Source organism: Marmota monax, unplaced genomic scaffold (genome assembly GCF_021218885.2).
Source record: "Marmota monax isolate L192 unplaced genomic scaffold, Marmota_monax_Labrador192_F-V1.1 WCK01_AAM20220418_F8-fsc00191, whole genome shotgun sequence".
NCBI lineage: Eukaryota > Metazoa > Chordata > Mammalia > Rodentia > Sciuridae > Marmota > Marmota monax.
Window position 1 is genome coordinate 1255830 of NW_026693537.1, and position 26465 is coordinate 1282294.

Genomic DNA, 26465 nt, shown 5'->3' on the forward strand with positions numbered 1-26465 from the left:
AAATTCCTGCTTTTTGCTTCTTGTTTTTAGAAAGTGCCACATAAATGAAAAACCATGTATCCTTACAGTAACACAACCTCAAGTCTCAGATGACATCTGATTATAATCTGTGCAAATGCCTGCTACCAGAGTACCTGGCTTGTTTTTCCAGTCAAGTTGAAATACCTATGTCCAGAGTTTCTACATCAGCTGCCCACCACCTATACAGATAGACACCACTGGATCCAGGACATTGCCACCCACGATGGTCCCTGGAATATTTAGACACAGACTATAACAGCAAGTGAAGAAACAAGCAGTTCCTTGCAGTCCTTGCTCAAATCTCACCTTTTCAAAGCAGCTTCCCAACCACCCTCTTGATTTAATGCTGCATTTGTACTCTCCCTGGCATTCCAGAGGCCCCTACCCTGCTCTACTTGATTTTACATGGTACTTATCACTTTGTGACAATATATTATTTTCTTTCTCACATTTTTATTTTGTTGAAATATACATAACATGAAATTTATCATTGTAATCATTCAAAGTGTACAATTCAGTAGTGTCAGGTACGTTCATGTTGTTAAGCAACCAACAGAACCCCCATCCTGCAAAACGGAAACTCTATCCACATTAAACAATGACTCCTTCTTCCCCCAGCCCCAGCCCCAGCCCCAGGCAAGTACCATTCTACTTTTCATCTCTATGAACTGAACTACTCTGTGGACTTCTAGTCTAGGATGACGTTTCATTCCCCATCCCTATTCATGCATGTTATAGCATAATTCAGAATTTGTATCTTTTTAAAAATTTTGCTTAAATGGTACATTTTAATTATACAGAATAGTGGGTTTCATTGTGGCATATGTACATACATATGGCATAATTTGACCAATTTCGCTCCCCAGAACCGTCCTTGCCCACTCCTCCTCCTTCTCCATGGCTCCCTTCCTCGGCCCTTATGGTCCCCTTCTATTTTCATGACACCCTTTTTTCTCTTTGTTCTTTCTAGCTTTCACATATCAGAGAAAATATATCTTTCTGAGTCTGGTTTATTCTACTTAAAATAATGCTATTAAGTACCATTCATTTTCCTGAAAATGACATAATTCCTTTTTAAAAAAATATGTTTCTACTTGTAGTTGGACACAATACTTTATTTTTATTTGTTTTTATTTTTATGTGGTGCTGAGGATCAAACCAAGCACCTCGCATGAGCTAAGCGAGCACTCTACCGCTGAGCCACAACTTCAGCCCTGACAGAATTCCTTTTTTTTAAAAAAAATTCCATTCTTTACAGTTGATGCATACCCAGATGGTTCCATAACTTGGCTATTGTGAATTGTGCCACTATAAACATGAGATTGCATGTTAACTTTATCTTTTTAATATATTTTTAGTTGTTGATAGACCTTTAATTAATTAATTAGTTTATTTATTCATTATTTATTTATATGTGGTGCTGAGACTCGAACCCAGTGCCTCACAAGTGCTAGGCAATAGGTCTACTACTGAGCTACAACCCCAGCCCTAACTTTATTTTTTGGATAGCTACTAAAGATTAGTACAGCTGGATCATTAGATAGTTCCATTTGCAGTTTTGGGAGAAACTTCCCCACTGATTTCCAAAGTAACTGTACATTCCCACTAACAGAGTATAAGTTTTGCTTTTCCTTGTACCCTTTCCAGCATTTATTGTTATATCTTTGATATTGTGTATCTTTGATGAGTTCCATTCTTACTGGGGTAAAATAGAATCTCAGTAGTAGTTTTGGATTACATTTCCCTGATGGCTAATGATATTGAACTTTCTTTCATATAATTGTTGGTCAAGAATACTTCTCCTTTTGAAAATGTCTGTTTATTTCATTGGCTCATTTATTAAATGAGTTATTAATTTTTTAGTATTGAGTTCTTGTGCTCTTTATATAGAGAATTTCTATCTTTTTAAAGACCCAATAAAATTCCATTATATGCATATACCATATTTTGTTATTTATTCATTTGTCAATGGACAATTGGATTACACCTTTTGGCTATTATGCTTAATGCTACTAGGAACATGGGTGTATAATATCTCTCCAAGGGTCTGCCTTCAGTTCTCTGCATCCATACATACTCAGAAGCAGTACTACTGGATCATATGGTAATTCCATTTTTAATTTTTTGAGGAACTGCTATATTGTTTTGTATAGCAGCTACAATATTTTTTATTCCACCAATAATGTATAAATATTCCAATTTACCCACATCCTTATCCTCATCTCTTATTTTCTATTCTTTTTTAAATAGTAGCCATTGTAATGGTTATAGGGCTAATTTATTATTTTTATTTAGTATGTTGTCAGTTATTACGTTGTCTGTTCTTCCTAGCCTCATTACTGGTCCAGAATATAGGTCCCGTTAACACAGGCATCTTTGTTTTGTGCAGTGTGTATCTTCTGCACTTAGAACAATGCTTGGTATACAGCAAGTGCTTATTATAGATTTCTTGTAAGAATGAGTGAATGGGTAAAAGAAAACCCCATGAAAGTATACCATCCTTTCCTTTCCTGGTTTCTACAGCTTTGATCCTAGGATGTTTATATTTATGTTCCTATGTTACCTTCACACAAGAAATTTAGAATTTTTAGAAAGTAATTATCCCTTTAACAAATATTTTCTGAGAGTCTACTACATGCAGTTATTGTATTCATTACTATCAGGTGGAAATCCTGAAACACATGGAATCTAGTGTTTTTGCAGAGCTCAAGAAATTTATAGGAAAATCAAAGAGAAAATATGAAACACAGAAAACTTAGTAATAGAATGGGGTATATTCAATATCCACTTGATATCCCCACTCAGCTATAACAACGATATCTTAAAATGAACATTTCCCAAAGAGAATCAAGCTTGCCTTACTAACCCTACTTCTGTCCTATGTTCCTTGTTCCTGAATAAACTACTACACCCAGGTATTCAAGCTAGAAACCAGAGATTTATTTTTCCTTCTGCTCCAACTGGTACTCCCTTTTGCCCAACTGTTGATAATAATTACTTCTATGACTTGATTCACATATATTGAGCACTTACTCTATAAAATAAAGTTCTAAGTTCATTGCCTATGTTAACTTATTTATTCCTTGCAAGTAGATGAAATAGGATTTACCATTTTCAGCTATGATATAGATGAGGAAACAGGTTAAGTACGTTGCCCAAGGTCACTCAGATAGAAGAGGGTAGACCTAAGAATCTGTACTCCAGAGCCTATGCCCTAAACTTTTGTGCTATTTGGGAAATACTTTCTGTTTCAAACTGGTTTATTGGAAACCACTCTAAGATATCTGAGTCCACTTTCCAAAATGAGTAAGTGCATACAATTTTGATAATATAGAACCATCCAGGTCCTTCATCTCCATTATGAAACTTGGCTAATGGAGATATCAATAGTCAAGAAGATTGGGTGGGTCTAGATCTTACTGGGAACTTGCTCTTAAAAGTTCTATCAGCAATTGATTTTCCTGCTTTGATGTTTTTTCTTTGAAACAGAGTATGTCAGTAAAAGTTAGTTAATTATAGGGAGGGCAGCAGAATACAACTGACACTAGGATTGCTGTATATATACACATGGATATATAACCAATGTGATCCTGCAATCTGTACATGTGGAAAAATGAGAATTCATACCCTATTTGAATCAAATGTATGATATGTCAAGATCACTGTATTGTCTTGAGCAACTAAAAAAAAAGTTAGTTAATTGAAAACTGTGTTTAATTAAAGCTATAGTGTAGCAAATATAGTCATTGATATCAACAAGGCACATACATTATAAACACCATTAAAAATGGACAGCTTTTTCGCCTTGGAAGTTGTATTGATCTTAGAGGCAAAGGGGGATGGAAGGCACACGTCCCAAGTCCTACTCTTGTGAAATTAAATGAAGCACAAACTTAAAAATAAACCACAATCCTTCTGGCACCAGCAGTGCCATCTGTAAAATGAAAAAAATAATAAAGGCTCACAAATTGGGATTTCTGAATTAAAATTGAAAAAGATGAATGGAACTGCAAGTATTAGGATGATTACAGATACAGCAAGAGTCACTTTTGAGTTTTAACTCATTAAGTGCCATCATCCCAGATGTGGATACATACGAAAAACTTACATTGAGCAACAAATATACAACTTATGGCAATTGTTGAAATAATTATTATGTTCTTAACATTCTGGTTTTTTTTGAGGAAAGTAATGGGTAAATGAATGGAGTGCTTGAAAATATATATAAAGGGCACCTAAACTCTAGATTATGATTTCCAACCTATTTTAATGCACCTGTGTCAATTTCATTGGAATATTTGCAGAATTGAAAACTAGGGACTTTAATGGATTAAGTTTATTAAGTGTTTTATAGACTATATTATATTACTTTGCTATCACATTAACATACAAATATGATACATTTTGCCAGATGTGGTGGTATATGACTGTAATCTTAATTTCCCAGCTACTCAAGTGACTGAGCTTGAAACCAGTATGGGCAATTTATTGAGACCCTGTCTCAAAATTAAAAAGGGTTTGGGATATAACTCAGTGGTACAGTGCTTTCCTAGCATGAGTGAGGCCCTGAGTTCCATCCCCAGTACACCCTCACCACTACAGATATATTTTTAAAGCCCAAAGGGGGCATTTTAAAGCCTCCAACATGACTTTAGCAAACAAAGGATACAGTGCTAGCAAGAAGCTATTTGGGCAAATGCACAGATCATTGGAGCTAGGAAGAGACAAGCACTCTGTGTTACCAGAAAATTCAAGGTCAGCATTTGCAGTTTCATTTCCATCACCACAGCACTCTCTTTGACAAAGAATCGTCATATCTACTGAAAAGTTGCATTCACCAACCAACTTGCTCTTTTAGCCTCACCCGCCACTCGTCTCTCCAGGGAATTCAGTTACTTCAACATTCCCAAAAGACAAGCAAATAATTATTTTTAGCCTATTTTTATGTGACATCCGAAAAGATGCAAAAAGTAATAATAGTAAGCAAGAAGTGATTTCTTCTGAAGTATGAGTTTTAGATAAAAATTAATACGTAAAAGTATATCTTTACTGGGGAGTGGGGGAGTCTAAATCTCACCTGATTTTTAAAAACTACCCTTAAAATAACTTGGTCAGCATAATGCATTGTCAGATCTATATGGGGTTTTCATTCCTCCCTTCCCAACCCCCAATATAGAGTTGAGACTTCTAAAATGGACAAACAGCTCTGTCCATTCTTGCTGTCAAATCAGACCGTTCAAAAACAGTGCCTGGGTTTGATTTTTCCTTTAAAAGAATGTGCTGTTAGTCAAACAACAAAAGAAAAACACTGGTGCACACATGGCCTGATCTTAACCAGGCAGATGACAGCGTGGCATCCTCTGTCAATCTTTCTAGAGACAGGCAGGCCTGGAACAGACTGTGCAGCTTCTGCCTGCACAGTTTATCAACTGGAAATTATTCCTGGTGACTATGGATTCCCCTAAGCCATTCTTACTACCCAATACATTAAGTATAATATAGTCATGAACATTAAAAACATCTTCTGTCAAGGAAGTTCTGTTATTCCTAATACCTTCAGATTTCTTCAAAAATAAAGAGAATTATGTGAATTGAGAATGAGTTAAAACTAGGGCTATGGTTCTTACTTTCTCATCTGATTAAACTACAATGAATCTAAATTCAGCTTAATACAACACCTAATACCAGATTAGGAACTCATTAGGGACAGGCTCTGGTTTTGATTTCCTTTTATTTCCTTTGATCACTGCATTAAATATTCCTTTTCTCCCAAAATAAGAATGACTTTATTTAGTCTTACTGGCTTACCAGCCAACATACAAACTCAATGTAGGGCCTACTATGAGGCAAAAGGGAGAGTTTGACCTCCAAATCCTCTAGTAACCATCAGTGTTTAAAACATTTTCTCTTGTCATCTGCTTCCCAGAAATAGTTTGGTATCTTTGAGTGATAACATTTCCCCTTCCTTTGATCTGATTCATAGTCAAGAAGAGAACCATTTAGAGACGTACTGTGATCACAGGTGAAAGGCTCACAGAATTTCAGTATGGGAAGAGCTTTCCAGACCCCTTATTTAGGAAATGGCAAATATATTTCATCATTCATGTCAACCCTTATTGCTCAATGATAACCCTGGAATAATGTATTGAGTGGCATTCTGGCCTGGACAGGAGCTCAGAGGGAATGTCTAACACAGGCTCTTTAAGGGAGGCCAGGCTCAAGAGAGAGCTGTGGCACTGAGCCATAACTTGCCATCCCTGAGTAAATACTATAGAGAGCTACATGGCTTGTGTTCCACTGTTTTTCCCACTAGACTTTTTATTTAAGCAGAAGTATCAATAATGAAAACCTAAAAATATTTGCAGCAGTAAATATTAAGGAAAATACATGGTCCATGAAAAGAACACCATCTGAGAGGCCTGTGTTGGCATATTCCCATGAAGGGACAAAGGTGGAATTTCTGGGTTCTTCCTCAACTGCACGGTGACAAATACTACACCTTAGTGCTCCACAGGTAAAAGGATGAAGAAAGAGACAGGTAGTTCTCCAGAAGTTACATGGCTTCTGTGATAGGACTGGGCTGGAAAGAGGGAAGGAAAGGAAACTGAGGCTTAAGAATCAAGCAAATTTCAGTGGTTCCAATGAGACAGAAAAGCATTAAGCAGAAAAGTCAATGTGATATTTGTTTTGAAAAGAAAAAAAATGGAAAAATCAGTTTCTTGAACTGGAACTAGCAAAACTCTTTTGACCAATTAATAAATAGTATTTACTTGCTTTCTGCTCTGTTCTTAACATTTGAAGGCTGAAGTGGATGGATGTAAGACAAAAGACATGCTTACTTTCACAGATTATCTGATTTCTCTCTCATCACTCTTCTCTTTATAGCAAGCTTGGGTGCCAGGGGCTAGGTCAGATCTCCGGGGAGGCAGAATTAAGCTCCCAATGTATTCTTGGTGTTGTCAACCAACTGGCTCCCAGGTGAGAAGAACATTTTTGGCAGTAAAAGCAGTACACAGCAGGCGAGAGACCTAAAGAAAAGGCAAGGGAGAAGAGGCAGGCACTTGGTTCTGGAGACAAATAAACACAATTAGCTGTGCTAGAAACAAAACTGAAAAGACTCAGTGGGGAGATTTTGATTCCTTCTGCCAAAAGAGCAAACCAAAGAAAAATTCATTTCAAAAAAAAGCTTTCTAGCTCCCTAGTAGCTGTCACCCAATGACAGTCACATTTTCTGCTGAGTCCTTTTTCACTGTGGATTATTTCTCCAACATTCTTTAAACAATGTAAAAATAATGGTTTGACTGCTTTGTCAGTTTTCCTGCCTAAATAGAATCCATTATTCTTTCAAGCTAGTCTTTTCATTCCTGGAGATGACCACTCAGGCTTTTCATAGTCATTCATTGCCTTTGTACCTAAGACCCAATTTGCAGCAATGGTGGGGTGGCTGAATTCATGGAAATCAATAGTCATGTCCCTGGGAGTTTGCTTATAGTCCCAGGATCCAGTTCTATAGTTTGAGGATTAGCTACAGCAGAAGGGATCCAGTGACGACCATAGGGCACAGGACAGGCTCTGGAGTTAGGCAGTTTGGGTGTGCATGTTGTCTCTGCCTCTTACAAGTCGGGTGACCTGGGCAAGTCATGGGTCTCATGGTCCTCATCTGTAAAAACAGAGATGAAAATGGTACCTCACCAATGGGATTGTTTTGAAGTGTAAGAAATTATAATAAGAGCCCTTATCTTTTAGAATCAGATTCTCAAATATTCACAAATACTATATCTGAGATTAGCTTCAAAATAACCTGGAGGTAAGGTATGCACAAAAGAAGTTGGCCATGGATTGATAATTACTGAAGTGGGAGGATGAGCACCTAGGGGCTTATTATACCATTCTGTCCACTTCTGTCTGTTTGAAAATTTCTATAGTGTGAGAGAGAAGAGAGAGAGCAAGAGAAAGACTACATATAGTAAAACTCTTAGCATACAACATGTGCTCAATAAATAGAATCTGTTATAGATCAGGAAGGGTTTTAAAGACATTGTTCCCAGGTCACACGGGCATCATGAGACTAGCCTGCCTCTCTAGAGACATGCATGGGTCACCAGCATGAGGCGGAAAGGTAAGATACACTGAGAACTTCACTGTCACTCAAGGCCATCCATGAGTGCCCAATCTTTCACCATCAAAAATAAGAATAAAAAGTTGTTATTAGTTCTCTATGCTTTGGAAGTTTACTAAATCAACCACATTCATTAAGTATTCATTAGCCCATTTTGGCAGGGGGGGGGGGGTGGTATTACAGAGTATTGAACTCAAGGGCACTTAACCACTGAGCCACATTCCCAGCCCTATTTTGTATTTTTTTTAGAGACAGGGTCTCACTGAGTTGCTTAACACCTTGCTTTTTTTGCTGAAGCTGGCTTTGAACTCGTGATCCTCCTGTCTCAGCCTCTTGAGCTGCTGGGATTACAGGTGTGCACCAACGTGCCAAGCTATCCCATATTTTTCACAGACACACACAATCACAAGTTAGCTGTAGGGTGGGTGACTCCAAACTGAGCTATCACCCCAGCCCGAAGAAAAACACTTCTTAATTTTCATGATCTGTTAGCAATTTGCCACACATACACATGGATTTGTAGGCATATGAAATAATGAAAAAAATAATTTTAATGAACCCACTCTAAACCCTAGGTTTATGCCTCCAGTGGGTTCGGGTATAGCAATTCAGAGTCAGCCCCAACTTCTGAAATTTCTTAGGGTAATGAGCTGGACAGATAGAACTAACCTCCTTCTAACTAATCCCAGGCTAGATATTAAAGGAGCCCTTTATTAAATCAGGATTCCCAAATTCTATTCCATGGCCCCTCACAAACAAGGAATTTGCCATTCCAGCTCTGACATTAACTCTCATAGTCTTGGGTTGGCCACTTCATTTCTATTTTCTCATTTGCAAACTGGGATAATATCTCCCTCCCAAGGTTTTTGCAGGGATTAAAGATAAAGCAAGTAAAGTACATTGTATAATAACTGGAACATAGTAATTGCTCAAAACATAGTAATTATTCTATGTCTCTGGGAGTCTTTATGTATGGATATATTATTATGACTTTTGGGATTTGATTAGTATTTAGACCCCAAGGTTCTCCAGGTCATGAGATGGATCGCAGCCACATAATTAGAAACAGTTCAATATTTTCCTTCTATTTCATGTGACAAAATTTTGATGCAGGTGCACTGTCTTCTCCACAGAGCTGTGATATATGGATAACTATGTTGTAACATCAGTACATATATCCTATCCTATGTATGAATCACATAGCATAGGACATATAAATGTCTTGTGACATTATCTTTTAAACTGAAAGAAAACTATAAGAAGTAAAAAATAAAGAGAAAAGTATGATACAATTCAAGTCCAGCAAGACTATTGTTTTTATTATGAAATGCTTGTTGAATGTCACTCTCTATATATTGCTAAGCATGTCAATGGATGGGAGAAGTATGAATAATAAAGCTGGAAATCCCTTAGCAAAGACTTTAATGGTCTTTGGGTTCTCTACAAAGGGAAGTAAACCTTATATACTCTTCTTAAAATCTTGATGTCATCCATTACCTCTATTATACATTAAAATTCATCATAATTATCATTAATTTGTTCATTCCACAAATACTGCTCTGATGTGGTATTGAATTCTCCACACACAGGAAAGTAGGGATAGTCTAAGAATAGTCTAAGAATAGACTATTGAAGCTTATGGTACTTTCTCAGATCTGCAGAGAAGAAAATCTCCCTTCAACCATGGCTCAGTTCAACCTGATCATCTTACTCAGTTGACCTAATGCAGCAAGAAGACTCCCCACCTTTGAGGAAGGGACATTTTTTAAATTTACATGAGATCACATGAAGTCTAACTCATCCACTATAAGCTTCTGAGCAGGTAATTAACTGATGCCCTCCAACTTACATAGGGCTTGAGATTTGCTTTGCCCTGGTGGTGTTAGTCCTGCATACAAGCATTAAAAAGTCATGATAATTACTTTCTCCACCCATTTTTTGAAGCAAAGTATCATCTTTAAAACCCACCTCCAAACTGTAACCTCCATACAGCAGGGATTATACTTTTGCTTATCATTTCTTCTCCGTGTTTAGCACAGACCCTTGCACCTGCTGGCTTCAGTATTTGATAAATAAATGAATGAAAAGGTATCCTCTGGTTCCGAGACCACAGGCAAGTCTACCAAGATATCATTCCACAAGGGTTAGTGTTCAGGTTTCTCTTCAGCTAGGTCTACCCAAGTCACAGCATGAATTTCAATGATTCACAGCATTAGGTATCACAAACAGCATGGACAAGTGCCACAAAATAGGTCTGAGTAACAGAGGGGTTCTCTCTCTCAATCACTGGAGGGTAGAAGACTCCAGACACACAAGGAAAGCTGAATGAAAGCTTCAGGTAGTAGGGCCATTTTGTTCCTCCTTAAGAACCAAGGAGTCTTGGGGCTGAGGATATGGCTCAGCGGTAGAGCGCTCACCTCACATGTTCAAGTCCCTGGGTTCAATCCTCAGTACCAAATATAAATAAATAAAATAAAGTTATTGTGTCCAACTACGACTACAAAAAATAAATATTTAAAAAAAAAAAGAAACAAGGAGTCTTTTGTTTTATTGTACTAGAGATTGAACCCCCAGGTACTTTACCCCAGAGCTACCTCCCAAGCCCATTTATTATTATTATTATTATTATTATTATTATTATTATTATTATTTAATAATAGTGAGACAGGGTCTCACTAAGTTGTTTAGGGCCTCACTAAGTTGCTGAGACAGATCTTAAACTCGCAATCCTCCTGCCTCAACCTCCCTGGGACAAGTGTATACCATTGTGTCTGATAAGACAAGGAATCTTAAATCTAGAGAAATGCCAACATGCTAGTACTAAAGCAATTGAGAATTTTATTTGAGTAAAGTCTACTCTACGCTTTGGGTAAGTCACAACTCTCTGCATATCAGTTTCCTCATCTGTGAGATGGGACTAATAATATATGTATTTCACAGGGTTGTTCTGAGAATTAAATAAAGTAATATAAATACATTTCCTGACACTGATAAATGCTTAGTTAATAGTAATTATTTTGTAATGCTGAAGCCAGACTCATATTCTACTTGTAGCTCCATTCTTTCTCATAGAATCTGCTAAATCAGAAGAGGCGGAAAGATATGAAGGACAGAGCCCTGTAGCAGTTATCAGAAGCCCTGGGTTCAAGTTCCTGTTTTTTCCATTTTCTTTTAAATAATTTTTATAGTTGCCAATGGACCTTTATTTTATTTATTTATATGAGGCGCTAAGAATCGAACCCAGTGCCTCATGCATGCTAGGCAAGCACTCTACCACTGGGCCACAACCCCAGCCCCTGTTTTTGCCATTTTCTCTTATGACTTTGACAAATTTCTTACCCTTTCCAACTTCAAGCTGTAAATTCATCATCTGCAAAAAAATAAAAATAAAAATAAATATGATGGTATCTGCTCTTGATGTCTCATAGGATGGTAGCAAAGATATAATTGACAAGATATATGAAAACACTTTGAAAACTGTCCTGCAGATAAACACACAGATGTACTGAACAAGGTAAATTTATCAATATTAATTAAACACTGCTAAAACTCTAAAACAATGTTTTTTTTAAAACTTTTTTACACTATACCTCATCAAAAGCAAGCCAGCCTACACCCATCACTAAAGCAAAAGCTTAACAAAACAATGCTTTATTTTGACATTTTAAATTATATTCTCTTTTCTCTCCTTTTAAAATGCTGGTCCTTAATTTCAGAAGGCAGTGGTTTTTGTCCTTCAACTTTCAATGGGCATCAGAATCATTTGAGAAGCATTTAAAAAATCTGATGCCCAGGCCCTACCCACTGAGACTGAATCAGTGGTTTGAGGTGGAGTTGGGGCAGCCCCAGGTTATCTTATTATACAGCTCTAATGGTTTCTAGCTCACGGCCAAATAACCACTGTTATTTAGTCTCAGTCTGCTAAACACTCTGTGGCTTGGAATTTGCCTCACCTCCACCCCCATCTCTGTCCTGAAGATCAGCATGTTACTGTGAATTGATTACTCACTCATATGGCTCCAGGGTGGTGAGGAAAAACAGAAAGAAATGGAGATTAAAGTGGAATCTTTCCCCTCTCAGATGGCAGGATAATGTCAAGCAAAACAAAAACAAACGTGGATTGGAATATTTTGTTAAAAGTAAGGAGATCCCCTGCAAGAATTCTGTGCTCAATACAAGGGGCCAAAGAAAAACTGAGAGAAACTGCCAGTCCTCCTTGCCTGCTCACACAGCAGAGGAAGCTCAGACCAAGAGTAGACAGGGATCTGAGAAGAGCCTTCTGTAGTCTGGGAGATAAGCTCAGTGAGAAGGAGTTCCATAGCCTGGCTGTCTCCTTCTTCCAGGTGTAGCCCAGATGGAAACAGAAAACTTCATCCTCGGCTCATCTTTCCTCTACACAAGACAAGTCTGAAGAACTGTCCTGTTCATTTGGTTGGTGTGACCTGCAGACTATATCTAGCTGTTGGTAGAACCTGGGCCAGAATGCAGAAGGAACAAGAAGTATATTCCTCTGCCCTACCTTTGGACACATGGATGGATCAAGAAACTTGGCTTCTTTCTGTACATAATAGGTTAAAAAAAAAACAAAAAACAAAGCTATGTCTGTTTGAAGCACAATCCCTAGGTCTTAACCCAGATCTACAAACCAGTCATAATACTAAGAGTAACCATTTAATAAGGACCTCCAATGTGTTCAGCACTTCATAAACACTACCATTTAATTTCACAATATCTCTGCAGTTGTGCATGTTATAGATGTTCAGGTTGAATAATTCATCTAGATAGTACAGTCAATACCTGGGTGCCAGGGTGCTAGCACAGGTTAATCCTCACCACAAATCCCAGGTTCTAGGCCAGGGTTTCTCCATACCACTGACCAGAGTGTTCTTTATTGTTAGGGGCTGTCCTGTGCTTTCTAGGACGCCTAGCAGCATATCTGGCCTCCACCCATTAGATGCCAGTAACATCCTTCCCTACTCCAGTTACAACAACAAAAAATGTCTCCAGACATTACTAGAAATCTCCAGGGGGTGGGCAAGATCAACCTCTCTCTTCATGAAGAACCACTGTGGTGGGATAAACAACCCTGTATATTATGTTCCATACTTGACAAGTACATAAGTCATCATTAAGAAGAGAAAGCAAGAACCACACACAACCCTCCAGGAAAGTATTGCTAGAGTTACAATTCAGTAAGTACTTTCATAGATATCACTTCCTTTCATAGCATCTAGATACACAGAGATCTCATCCTAAAAGAGTTAATCAACCTCAAAAATATTAACACTCTCAGGGCTGGGGTTGTGGCTCAGCGGTAAAGCATTCATCTAGCACGTGTGAGGCCCTGGGTTTGATCCTCAGCATCACATAAAAATAAACAAACAAAATAAAGGTATTGTGTACAACTAAAAAATAAATATTTTTTAAAAATATGAACACTCTTGAGAGATCTACCTGTTTAGACTTCTCCAGGAAATTGAAAGAAAAGAACTTACAGTGAAATCCATAGTAATGCTTAGTCCTATAAGCCATTAGGAGAAAAATCTTTGGCTAACAATGTACAGTCATGAGAGAGCACATTATGTGAACTTCTGGAGGTCAAAGCCTGTGTCTTGTGTCTCTCTCCAACTCTAGCACTTGCTAAAACCCAGGGAACTCTCATAAAAGGTTGAGTATTTCATGAAACACAACCTATTTCATAGCAATCCCTTAACATCTGATTAAAATTAGCATAAAATTATTTTTCATCTTGCTAACATATCTATATATTAAGTAAAATACATAAATTTGAAAAAATTCACACCAAGATTTACAAAAGAGCTGAGAATTTAGTGCCAAGCCATTCTTCCATGTCCTTTAAAAAAACAAAGCATAACAAATTCATGTTTTAACTAAAGGGATGTTTACTGGAATCATCCTTTTCAATACATGGCAAGAGAATGATAACTATTTCAATAGAAAAATATTTTCATTGGATCAGGGAAAAAATTATAGTAGAGGCTTTAAAACTCCTTTTTCCTTCAGATTTTAACTACCACACCAAACTGTAATGCACAGTCCTAACTGGTATATTCATTTTTAAAACATCAGGATTCAAAATAAAGTAACTAACTGGTAGTTTTTAAGGTTATCCTTTAAATACTCCTAAGATGATAAGAGGGTAAAAACAAAATATTCTCATGTACATGTTCAGTTGTTACAACTCAGATAAAAGGAAAATCATTACTTGAAAAATTATAAGTTTTCACATGGATTCAAAGAAATATTATATAAAGCTACCAATAAATAATTTTAATAATAAAAATAGACCCTCTATGCATTCATTATATGTCAGGCCCCAAGCTAGGTATTCTACATGTATAAATCTTATTTAATCTTTATCACAACCCCATGAGACACATAACTATTAGTAACTTCTTTTTAAGGTAAGAAAACTGAGGCTGAAAGAAGTGAAACAACTTGTCCAAGACCACAGCTAGATCAGATTTGAGCCATGGCTGCCTGAAAATTTATGACATATAATCTAAAAAAAAAGGGGGGGGTAGAATTTATGGAAATAGAAGAAAAGCTGCATGTTCTGTTAATTTCTCATGTTGCATGGCCTAGAATCCTAAAGTTGAAAGGAATTTAAAGAAATCATTCTCTTCCACTTGCTTCTGTAAAATTCTTTCATATGAAGACTCAATCACAAGGCATTACTTGGAATAAGTGGCTTTCTGAGTATCTTTTTTTATGTGTGAGAAAACAAGTCTCTTATTTGTTTTGCTTTCTGAAAATATGCAGTAAGGGAAACTGCCTAGCAAAGAATATCAAGAAGGGGAAAAGAAAGGTTTATTTCCTCTAGCCCAATATGCCATAAAGTATAACAATAAAGTATAACAGGTTTTATTCTCACACATACTAGAGCATAAATACCCAAGTGAGGATTGTACTTTGGAGTAATTATTTTTCCCATTTTGAAAACATATATCTTTTAGAATTACCAGCCCTTCGTGAGAATTTTCATTATTTTAATGGGCACACTTTATGTTATAACCTCAATTCTCTACCCCAGAAGCCCAAGTTGGCCCCACTAGGTGTTTGGCTCCTTCCCAACAGAAGAAGATTGACCATCACTGAGGCAATTTGGTAAATGTGCTGCAAACTCAGAAGGCAACTACAAAGCAGGAGCTCCAAAATTATTCCCAGCAATGACAGCATCACTAAGATTAGTACGTGGTTTGCCAAGAGGAGACATCTGAAAGGGAGAAATACTCATCTGAATGTATAAATACTGGCATATTTATTTTAACATTTAGATAAAGAATTGGAAGCATCAGCCAGCTTTATGCCCAAGTGAATAAATATGCTGCTGCAATGATAATGCAGATTTTTGGTGCAAGATTCTGACCACTTAATTACACATATACCTCCTTAATGAAACAAAACTTGTCTTAAAATGATACTTGCAAAATGAATACTTCCCTTTCCCTTTAACTTGCATAATTACTGAGGAGATTTCCTTTTTATGAAGAAGCTGGGGAGATCAGAACCAGCAACAAATGCTAGTGGCCAAAACACTCCTCCTAGAAAGTTCATCAATCTCAGTGTGTGTCAGAAGATGGACCTATACACTTAGCACAGAAGGAAGAAAGGAGGGAACACCTTTTCTCTGTCCCAAACCTAGGTATCTTGCAATGAATAAATCCACTTAATAGGATTCACAGACCCTGGGTCTTCCTGAGTAGCTGTTAGAGCAAATAAACTAATTACAATACATAATCAGCAATATACGATATATTAATAAAAGGTAGTCAAACATTATTTAAATAATTGAAGGGAGTTGTGCACCCAAGACAACAGAAAATAAAAAAATAAACTATCAGATCAAGCTCTGCCATCTGATCGTTTTTATATACACACTTGGTTACCCCATCCCATTAAGTGCTAAAGCCAAGCAGTCTGGCTCCGTTTCAGTTGACTTGGCCGAGGGTATAGCGGCTCAGGGATGGGTACAGGCTGTGGCTGATCTTAACAGGGCAGTCAAGGGCAGTCGACCTTCCATACAGGCAACTTCCTATTAATTGCAGTAAAGAGAAGCTTCACTGACACAAACAATCCCAAACTACAATACTCCTCGTGTTTACTGGGCTGTGGAATGTAGTGCATTTGTGGGCTGGTGTGTGTGTGTGTGTGTGTGTTGTCGGTCTCCTCCAGTTTTTACTCCAAAACAGCCTCTGAGGAAGCAGGGGAGCAAGTAGTGTGTGTATCTAAAAATTACACACACCTTTATTATATGAATTACGCCTAAGGTACACATACTATAGATATTATCTGTTTATTTGAAATCTCACTCTGTAACTATTATTTCTAGCACAGACTCTTTTGATCGGGTCCCTGGACTAAATAATTTTTAAGCCAGGTCAGAAATATAGGGTGCAATTTAGAGCAAGATAAACAGCCCAATCTGGACCGCAGGTCTCCTTGGCCTTCCTCCTGTCCATCAGTACCAGGAGCGCAAGCAGCTACACAGCAAGCTGTGATGCTCTGGCCGGCTCCAGGTCCTCACACCAGGGCGCCCACAGGTAACTCCCAGTAGGTTCCTAATACTCCCGGAGGTCTGGGAGCGTTGGGTCCCTACTCTTCTCTCTCGGAGTTACCCATTCTTCCTCTCTCCAGCAGATGCCCTCTCGAGGTGTCAACGACCTGGTTCCAGGAGAGGACTGCTTTCTCATGGCTGACAGGTTCCCTGTGTCCCAGCACCACTAGCCACTTCCGACACCCAGCCGCGGCATTCTCCACCCTCCAACCCCACCCACCACCCCGCCCATAAACCAGCAGCCCCCAATTCTCAACACAGCTCCGATCTTTGCACCCATCACTTCCGTCTTCTCGGAGAAGAACCCCCATATTTCCAGCAAGAAGCTACACGCACCGCCCAACCCGGCTCTTTCCAGGGCTCCCTCCCTCGAGTGCCCCCTCCCACCCCGTTCTTCTTCTCCGGGCACTCCCCTCTCTGGTTCAGTTCCCCTCAGTCCTGCGGAGGGCGCCCCAAGAATGCCGGCAGGGCGCCCCTCGTTCCGCCCTCCCAATCTTCCGCGTGTCGCGATCCTGACACCTACCCCATCCCCAGTTCTCAGGACTCCAGCTACGATGCTCCCAAATATCACAGACAACCCCCCCACCCCAGCCTTTCCGAGCTCCGGGTTCCCCAACACCACAGTCTTGCCCCGTGTTCTGCCTTCCAGGTTCGGTTAGTGAAACTCTCCAACACCTGCGTCCTAACCCTCGCCCCGGTTTCGGGTTCCCCAACATTGCGGTTCTGGACCCCCCTTCAGCCTCTAGTCCTGTAGCTCCCCAATGGCGCGATCCTGCCGTCCCCGCCTCCTGAACTCAGGCCCGAGGCTCTTCAGCATCCCGGTCCTGATCCCCAGCCCTGCCCGCTCTTCGCCATGCGCGGTGGGACTCACCCGCAGGGGCGGCGGCCGAGCGGGTGCGCGCAGCCCGGCCGTGTCCAGCCTGCACTCCCAGCTCAGCTCCCTGTTACCAGCCTCCTGCAGGCGACTGACTGCAGAGGACTCTGCACGGGGGAGCGGCCGGGAGGAGAAGATCTGCGAGCGCTGGCTCCGCCCCTTCTCGGCCCCGGGGCGGGATGCGCAGCCCAGCGCAGCCCCAGCGCACACCCGACTGCAGCCGCCACTGCTGCCAAGGAAGTTGACTGACGCTGCTTCCTTCCACTGGGGGCTCAGACTCTTGTAACCACCTTTGCAAGGGAAAAAGAAAAAAAAAAAAAAAAAAACCAACAACAACAATCCGTGGGTTGAGGATAGGACCAGCCAACCGCACTTAAGATTCTTTCCAGGAACCCATCCCAGGGGGAAACAACAAACTTAAGCTGCCATTTCAAGACTGATTTAAATCCTGGCCTTCATTCTTTCACTGCCCTTTTGTGAGCATTGAGGGTCATGCCCATGAAATAAATCATGCTGTAACACATCACGAAGGCCTTTGCAAACACACCCGTGCAAGGCTCATCACAGAAACCCACATCTTACACCATCAGGCCAAGAAACCCACTACTACCAACCCATCTTCCATATAGAGAACTCCATTAGGTCCTGGCACCAGTGACCCGACTTGCCCCTCACCCACAATGCTCTATTTTCCCATGAGAAAAATACAGTTAAGTAGTAGGACCATCAGTTAACCAATCGAATCGGTTTTGCTGTTACAGAGCAGTCTGTATTTTTTGAAGAAAAGAAACTGATCCAATCCTGCGGAGATGGGCTGTATTAATGTTACTATAGGGGTTCCACCCACCTCATCTCACTATTCTGCGACAGGCTTAATTTTGGTCTGTTGATTCCTAGAACTTTTCCCTTATACTACCTTGTTTTAGTGACACGTCTAACATTTCACATTTTTATAATGTTTTTCCTGTTCAAAACATTTTTAAAGTCATTATTTGATTTACCCTCAGCAAAACATCATGAAACAAAGAAAGCAAATTATCTAACAGGACTATTTGAATTCCATAAATGAAGACATTTTAGACTGAGCAGTTACTTGGCAGTCAGAATCAGGAAAATTGTCAGGGAACTTCTTCCATATCCTCAAAAATATGGGCCTTTAACCTTAGTTGGCATTCATTTGTTTTTAAGCCAAGATTACAATTGTACAACAGAGTTGATGAAGAGAAGGTGAAAACTCCCTCCTCTGCCACTCTGAGCCTCTCAAGAAACAAGCTGGGAAATCAGAAGTCCTATTCACAGTCTCAATCCAACTACAATGATCTATCCAGTAAGAACAGAGGAGCTGTGAAACTCATTGTTGATGTTCTTGCATGTTTTTTTTTTCCAGAGTTCCTCTATCTGGAGTATGAAGTTTTAATAGGAGACTAACAAGTCCTCTAATCCCTTTTCAACTGTTCTTTTCACTTTTTTTCAAAGGGCAGGTGTAAGCCTACATGTAAAGTGTAATGGATGTCAGGCATTATTATCTATGTGAGAGAAAGTTCTGTTTACCAAGTAAAGCTATCTAGAGCCTCTAAATTAAGAATAGTAGTTTCTCCTAGAGCTTGGTGTCACACACCTGAAATCCCAACTTCACCAGAAACTGAGGCAGTAGGATTGCAAGTTTGAGGCCAGCCTGGGCAGCATAGTAAGATCCTGTCTCGAAATTAAAAAAAAAAATGAAAAGGGCTAGGGATGTAGCTCAGTGTGGGAGACCCTGGGTGGGGGTGGGGGACAGGGATAAAACAAAACAAAAAAAGAGGCGCTTTATGCCTGTTAAAATTACTTGGTTTCCTAATCCCAGTGACTCAGGAAGCTGAGACGGGAGGATCACAAGTTCCAGGACAGCCTCAGCAATTTAGCGAGTCCAAAAGCAACCTAGTGGGAACCAGTCTCAAAAGAAAAAAAAAAAGGAGTGGTGATGTGTCTCAGTGGTAAAGTACCCCTGGGTTCCATCTACAGTGCCAAAAACAAAAAAACCCTACTTGATTTCCATGCAAGCCCCTTCCATTTTCCACTGTAAGGTGATAACCTACTTCACTTTAGGCAGAAAGTAATATTTTGGTAACTCTGGAAAAAGAGTTCTAGAGTGACCTTTCTATTTTTGAATAATAATTAAAGCCTATTAATCCTTCATAAAAAAAAACAATCAGGATGCTCTTTGGTCTATGGAAGGAAATGCACTGCCAAACCTCCCTCCATGTAACTTTCCAATTGTGAAATAAAATTTGACCTGAGATTTTTCTAAAAGCTGGAAACAGGCAAAAAAATCTTGGATATTGCAGTATGTTCTCAATAAGAAGGCTGACCAGTCACCACTTCCCTTTCAGATTGCCCTTGAAAGCCACAGACATGGGCAACATGCAAAATGATTTTTAAAAAGATACGCAAGATTAAAGAGTTATTTTGTCCTATCTCTAACAAAATAATTTGGTCTATTTTTTGTTGTATACATACTAGACTGACACTGTTTTTTTAATAATACTTTTACTTTGTGTTTACATGGCATCCCTTTCCAAGGAGCTTCAAGTGCATGTAATGGCATCTTGTTACTAAATTTCATACATTCATGTGAAATACAAAGGGATGGGAACATGAGGAATTGGAAGTGTGGCTGAGATAAAACCATTTGCCTGGAATATCCTGGTCTATATTGGTTTCTACTGGTCGATCCTAAATGAAGACCTATAATAAGACCTACTCATGGAAACTTATACAATATATAGAATTGTTTAAAAGCTCTAGTTATTATTGTTTTCCTTTTTACATCTTTTTTATTTGTTCTAATTAGTTATACATGATAGTAGCACAATGCATTTTGATTCATTATACACAAATAGAACATACCTTTTAATTTCTCTGGTTGTAAACAATGTAGAGTCACACCACAGGTGCAGTCATACATTCCACCATCGTTCCTGCTCCCATGTCCCCTCACCTTCTCTCCCTCCCCTTTGCCCAATCAAAGTTCTTCTCCCCATACCCCTCCCCCGTTATGATCAGCATCCACTTATCAGAGAACATTCGGCCTTTGCTTTTTTGGGATTGTTTTTCTTTGCTTAGCATGATATTCTCCAATTCCATCCATTTACCTGCAAATGCCATAATTTTATTCTCTTTTAACGCTGAGTAATGTTTCATTTCTTCATTCATTTTCTGGTGAAGGGCATCTAGGTTGGTTCCACAGTTTAGCTACTGTGAATTGAACTGCTATGAACATTGATGTGGCTGTATCACTATAGTATGCTGATTTTAAGTCTTTTGGGTATAGACTGAGGAGTGGAATAGTTGGGTCAAATGGTGGTTCCATACTGCTTTCCATAGGGGTTGCACCAATTTACGGTGCCACCAGCAATATGTGAGTGTACATTTTTCTCCACACCCTTGCCAACACTTATTATTGCTTATATTCTTGATAATTGCCATTCTAACTGGAGTGAGATGAAATCTTAGAGTAGTTTTGATTTGCATGTCTCTAATTACTAGAAAAGTTGAACATTTTTTCATATATTTGTCAATCGAATGTATATCTTCTTCTGAGAAATGTCTGTTCAGTTTCTTAGATCTTCATCATGTTGGATTACATTCTGACTTCCTTAACCACATTCCTAGAGTGCAAGAAATAAAATCAAGAATCAATAAATGGGATGGATTCAAACTAAAAAGCTTCTTATCTGCAAAGGAAACAATCAAGAACGTAAAGAGAGTGCCCACGGAGTGGTAGAATATCTTTACTACACGCACATCAGATAGAGAGAGCTCTAATCTCCAGCATATATAAAGAACTCAAAAAATTTAACACCCCCCCAAAAAAAAGAAAGAAAAGATAACCCAATCAATAAATGGGCTAAGGAACTGAACAGACATTTCTCAAAAAGAAATAGAATTGATCAACAAATATATGAAAAAAATGTTCATCATCTCTAGTAATTAGAGAAATGCAAATCAAAACTACTCCTTTTTACATCTTATGGAAAGACTACCATGGCAAAGAAAAGGAGAGCACTTTGGATACTGGTTAAAAGTGTGAACTTGGAAGTTAGCTCAGCCTGAGTTTGAGATCCAGAACTACTGTTAGAACCTTCAGTGAATAATTGAACCTTTTTGCATTTCAGGATTTGTAGCTGTAGCTATAAGCATCATTCTACTCACTGCATCTAGTTACGGGCTCAGATTAAATGAAATGACCCCTGTTATGCACTCAGCATTGTGCCTATCACATGATATGGTGATAAGTGTGGGTAAAAAGGCAATTCCTTGATTCAAGTGTTATTTATGAGATCTTTGTTTCAATACTTTCTACTTGAAGAAAATATATACTACTTAAGGAAACTACTTGGGAGGAATTTGGAGAAACCTGAACATCTATACTTCTGAATCCTGAAATCAAATCTAGGATTCCTTGACATTCCATCATGAAAGAAGCCTCCGTCCTGGTTTTCCTATTGAGACTCCCTGCCAGCAGCCAACTGGGGAAAGCAGCTATCTTTCACATACAGGATGCTGAAGAACTATGGTTCAATCAGTTTTAAAATAAATAAGAATAATAGTTTCCTTGTACCGTGTGGCTATTTTATCTAATTTAGTGGTAAAATGGTTGGAGCTCCCTAAAGCTAATTTGATTTTCTTCTACAGTTTTTCACTCTTTTTTTTTCCTTTTCACGTCTAAATAACAATTATGAGAGCAAGTCAATTGACTACTATAAACAAAAGAGAAGATGGAGAAATTGTTCCTGGGCCCTCAGTAAACTTGCACACATTTAAAATTATGATGCCTTGCATCTGATCTCCCACTCTCTGCTGTAACTAGTTTGTGATTGAAGAATTTCAGATGCCAAACTATAGGAATGAATGATAAAATGACCAATCAGGAACTTTTTATATTATTAACAAAATAATGTGAATTCCTAAATTGCAACAACATTTAATGTGTGTGTTAATTCTCACACTGGCTCCTAAACAAAAATTTAGGAAATACAGTACATAATTGTGTCACAGTTTTAATGGCAAAAATATGGATATGAAAATAAGACCTTTCCTTATTCTTCAGTGGGCATTTGTAACTAAAAAGCCTCATGATGAATGGCTGTGACTCCCCCTCTTTAAAGGTCTTGTCAATTTCATTCATTTTGCTCAAGATTCTTATTCATTATATCCTCGGGGAGAGAAAGAGGTGCGCAACCCCTGAGCATATGGAAAATGAGAAGAATTGAACTTCAGACTGATGCCAAAAGTTTGGAGAAATAAAATGTTTTTTACTCAGCTCAATTCCATTTCAATCTGGACAATGTTATAAAAGAAGATTTTGGAGGGAACTTTCTCAGATTCAGGACCAGAGAAGGAGAGTTGTGTAAACTCGCACAGGATGAGAAAACTGAGGCCTGAATTCCTGGGCTTTGTCACACCTCCAGTTAGTGTGCTGATAACTGCATAGAAGTGTGCAACTCCCAGTGGCTCATTTCAGTCCATCATTTATCATCTCAGTTAGGCTAATGAGCAAAGGCACAGATTGCCCTTTGTAGGACTGCTGAGGGTCAGAATCCCCCACAGGGACAGAGTGTTCTGTCCATAGCTGTTTAGTTGAAGCCCATCTCAGGAAGACTTATCTTGGCTCTCAGTCCCTTTTAATAGAATGGGAAGATGAAAATGGCAATCTTGGACAAGAAGAGTAACAATTGCATTATTCATGCTTGATTCTGGCTTGGTTTCAGGATTTTAATGATTTAAAAAGAAAAAAAAATCAATCCAACAATTGACCAGTATAATTCAGCTCATGTTTACTGAGTCTGATTTCACTGTGGAAAGGTTAGCTGGGGAGCCAGAACTGGCCATCTGTAAGGCCTCTCAAAATAGATGAGACTGAGGTAAAATCACAGGACAGGGAGAGATGTATGGGGAGTCTTCTTCAGTTCATATGTGTACCCCAATGGATGTTGGAAAAGTGTTGGGTTTGGCCAAGGGTGACCTCTGTTCAGCATCTTGATGTAGCATCTTGAGCTGATTTCTCTTGTGATACTTATGTATTATTTTATATTTCTCTTTTTACTTCTTTGGCTCCTCCATTAGATTATAAGCTCCTACAGAATTAGATTTATGCACGTGATATTCACAGTCATACCCATATGACATAGCACATAATGTGTGCTGAAAAAATAATGTGACCGCTTAGCACATCAGGAACCCACTTGGCCAAGAAGTTCATGATCATTTGCTCCAGAACCCTTGGAGGATGCTACAATGATCTAGAAATGGACTAGAAGAAACAGATATACACCAGGGATGAAAACAATGAGGACAGAAAAGCAATTAAGGAGAAACATGTGTCCCCATCTGAAAGAGAGGGAGGCACTAAGAAAAAAGAATGAGCAGGAGTAATTCTGAGTCCCCGATAGGATGTGCTAAGTAGTAGACTACTCAATTTTTTTAAAGTATTGAATTAAACTGAAGTAAAATGAGTGGCAAGAATTTGGCCCACTGAAGGAACATCCTGGATAGTTCAAAGTAAGGTAAAATTCTCCTCTTTTGTGCTTCCTCCCAATTAAATTAAATTTCTCTGATTATCCTTCCTACCATCCTGGGATCCTCCAGAACTAAGGGCATCCGAGAAGGACCCTGAAAACCACTCTGGGTACAAAGGCCCAACTTTGTGGAGTCTGACCAGGCTTTGTCCGGGTCTTTCTCCCTGATGTTTCTGAGAGTGTCCAAGAATCGCCTGACAGCCTGGGGATTTTAACCAAAGTCTTAGAATTTTGGCAACACCAAAGGGAAGTACTAGCAGGAAGCTCACAGGGTAAGTAGTCCCTGCAGTAAGATATGATGACTGGAGACTAAATTAACTCTACTTAATCATGCATGTGATGGAATACTTACAGTCTTCAAAAATCATGTAGAACACATGACACAGAGAAATATGCAATCTGTTCTTCTATAATTTCGCAAGGCAAAGCAGAATATAGTGCAGCATGATTAAATAAATATACATATCAAAATAAGAAAAAAGAGAAAGAAAAAGCTGTACATACATAATGAGATTTCCAAAACTTAATTTTTAGTATTTTTTAAATGTCCTTAATAAAATAAATACATAAATGAATGAATGCTGTTGTTCATTGCTCTGTACCAAAGTATAATTCTAATGGGCTACAATTAATTACAGATTATCATAGGACAAAAATATAGTGAAGTCAATTATAGCAATTGCAATGGTGATGTATGGGTGCTTTGTGAGCACCCTGTGCTTACGAGCTCATAACAACAACAAATAGGAATCTTTATTGTCTCTCAAATTAGATGTTAAAGGAGGTAAGCTGCTAAAGGCAACCATAAACTGTCAGAATACTCCATCATTAATGGTGCAGCGGGAATGGGTGGCAGGGGGGTCAGACTCCACACATTCAAACTTCCAGGAACCTGAGAGGCTCTTGAAGGGGACACTGAGGGGACACATAGGCAATGTGTCCCTTCTCCTAACTACTTAATGGGCACAACTGGCTCCTTCAACAAGTTGCGCTGGTTCTGAGCAGTCTCCCTTCCTCCCACATTCCTCTTTAAAGGCAACATCTCTGTCCTATCTATTAAATCAAAGCTGAAAGAGAATTATGTCAGCTGCTCTAAATTTTTTTGTGACTGTGTCCAGCAAACTTAGCAGCAGGATGGGGCCTGCTTTAAATCTCTCTCTTCCTCTTCAGACAAATCCAGTGAGCTCTGATCCCTCTATATTTCTAACATAGGTTAGAAGGAAAGCACCTTATTAGGATGCCCTGGAAACCCTGAATAAGATTTAGTCTGGGGACAAAGAGACACAATGCTGTTATTCAATATGCAATATTCTATTATTAATTCTTTTGTCTACCCAGGAAATATTTATTGGAAACCTCCTAGGTACTAAGACCCAGATAAAGAGATTAATATAATGCAATCCCCACCCTCCCATTTAGTAGAGAAGACATATTTAAACAAATAATCACAGTATTGTATTACAGGACTTAAGAGAGGTACACTGGATGTTAGGGAAAACAAAAGGGTCATGTAGCTCTCTAGTCACCTCATGTTTTAGTGCTGGGAGGGTTAGCAACAGCTCTAAGGTGAGTCATGAAGCTGAGTCTGATATGCAGACAATAGGTGTGGAAAGACTTCCAAGCCAAGGGCAGCAAGTACAGAAAGCACAGAGGCACATAGCAGCACAACACTTGCAGGAAATGACAATGGCCAGCTTGTAGGGCACATATGGGTACAACTCCTGCTCACCTCCTTCAACACAGAAGGAAGAGACAGAACAGTCCATGACCAAATGCTTTTACTATGAATCACTTAATCATACATAGGGAATGTAAAAAAAGTAAACACAGTCCTTTATTTTTGGCTCCAGGGGCATGTTCTGACTCATGTAAAATCCTTAGTAAAATAGGTGTTCAAGAGGGGCTCCTCCCCACTCACCCCACCAGTCCCTCTAACTAGCACCTATGTGTAGCATCAATTTCCATAGTGGCCCTGTGGCCTTGTATGAGCTAGGGTCAACCAGTCATCTTTCCTCTCTGATCTCCTCTCCTCTCTCCTTCTCTAGTTCTTTAATCCATTTAAATTTTCTCATTCTCTCATCTTCCAGCTCTGCTCAGGACTCCACCTCTTCTTATAAAACTGTCTTAGTTTTTTTTTTTTTGGAGTTGTTCTAATTAATATTTTATTTTTCCTTTCAATACTTTTAAAGGCTCCACATTAAACAAGGAATTTTTTTTAATAACATAATTTTTCTGGAGACAACCATATAATCATTTAAAATGACAGGAACATGTATATATAGGAGATTGAGGTTTCTGCAGCCTATATATGCCTCT

At 38.9% G+C, this 26465-nt stretch overlaps 1 protein-coding gene across 5 annotated transcripts in view; it reads right to left on the reverse strand.

Moving 5' to 3' along the window:
* The window catches only part of Paqr8 (progestin and adipoQ receptor family member 8), a 45118-nt gene extending 27387 nt beyond the window's left edge, over positions 1 to 17731 (reverse strand). For 4 of the 5 annotated variants that reach the window (XR_009228120.1, XR_009228118.1, XR_009228119.1 and 1 more), the window contains exons 1-3: positions 17590 to 17730; positions 11480 to 11510; positions 6861 to 7681 (exon numbers count right to left, since the gene is read on the reverse strand). The gene's annotated coding sequence lies outside the window, so the exon portion shown is untranslated. Of the gene's footprint in view, positions 1 to 6860; positions 7682 to 11479; positions 11511 to 17589 lie in introns of all 5 variants that reach the window. The other variant, XM_058583700.1, reaches the window with a different exon arrangement.
* Between the last annotated feature and the right edge of the window lie 8734 nt (positions 17732 to 26465).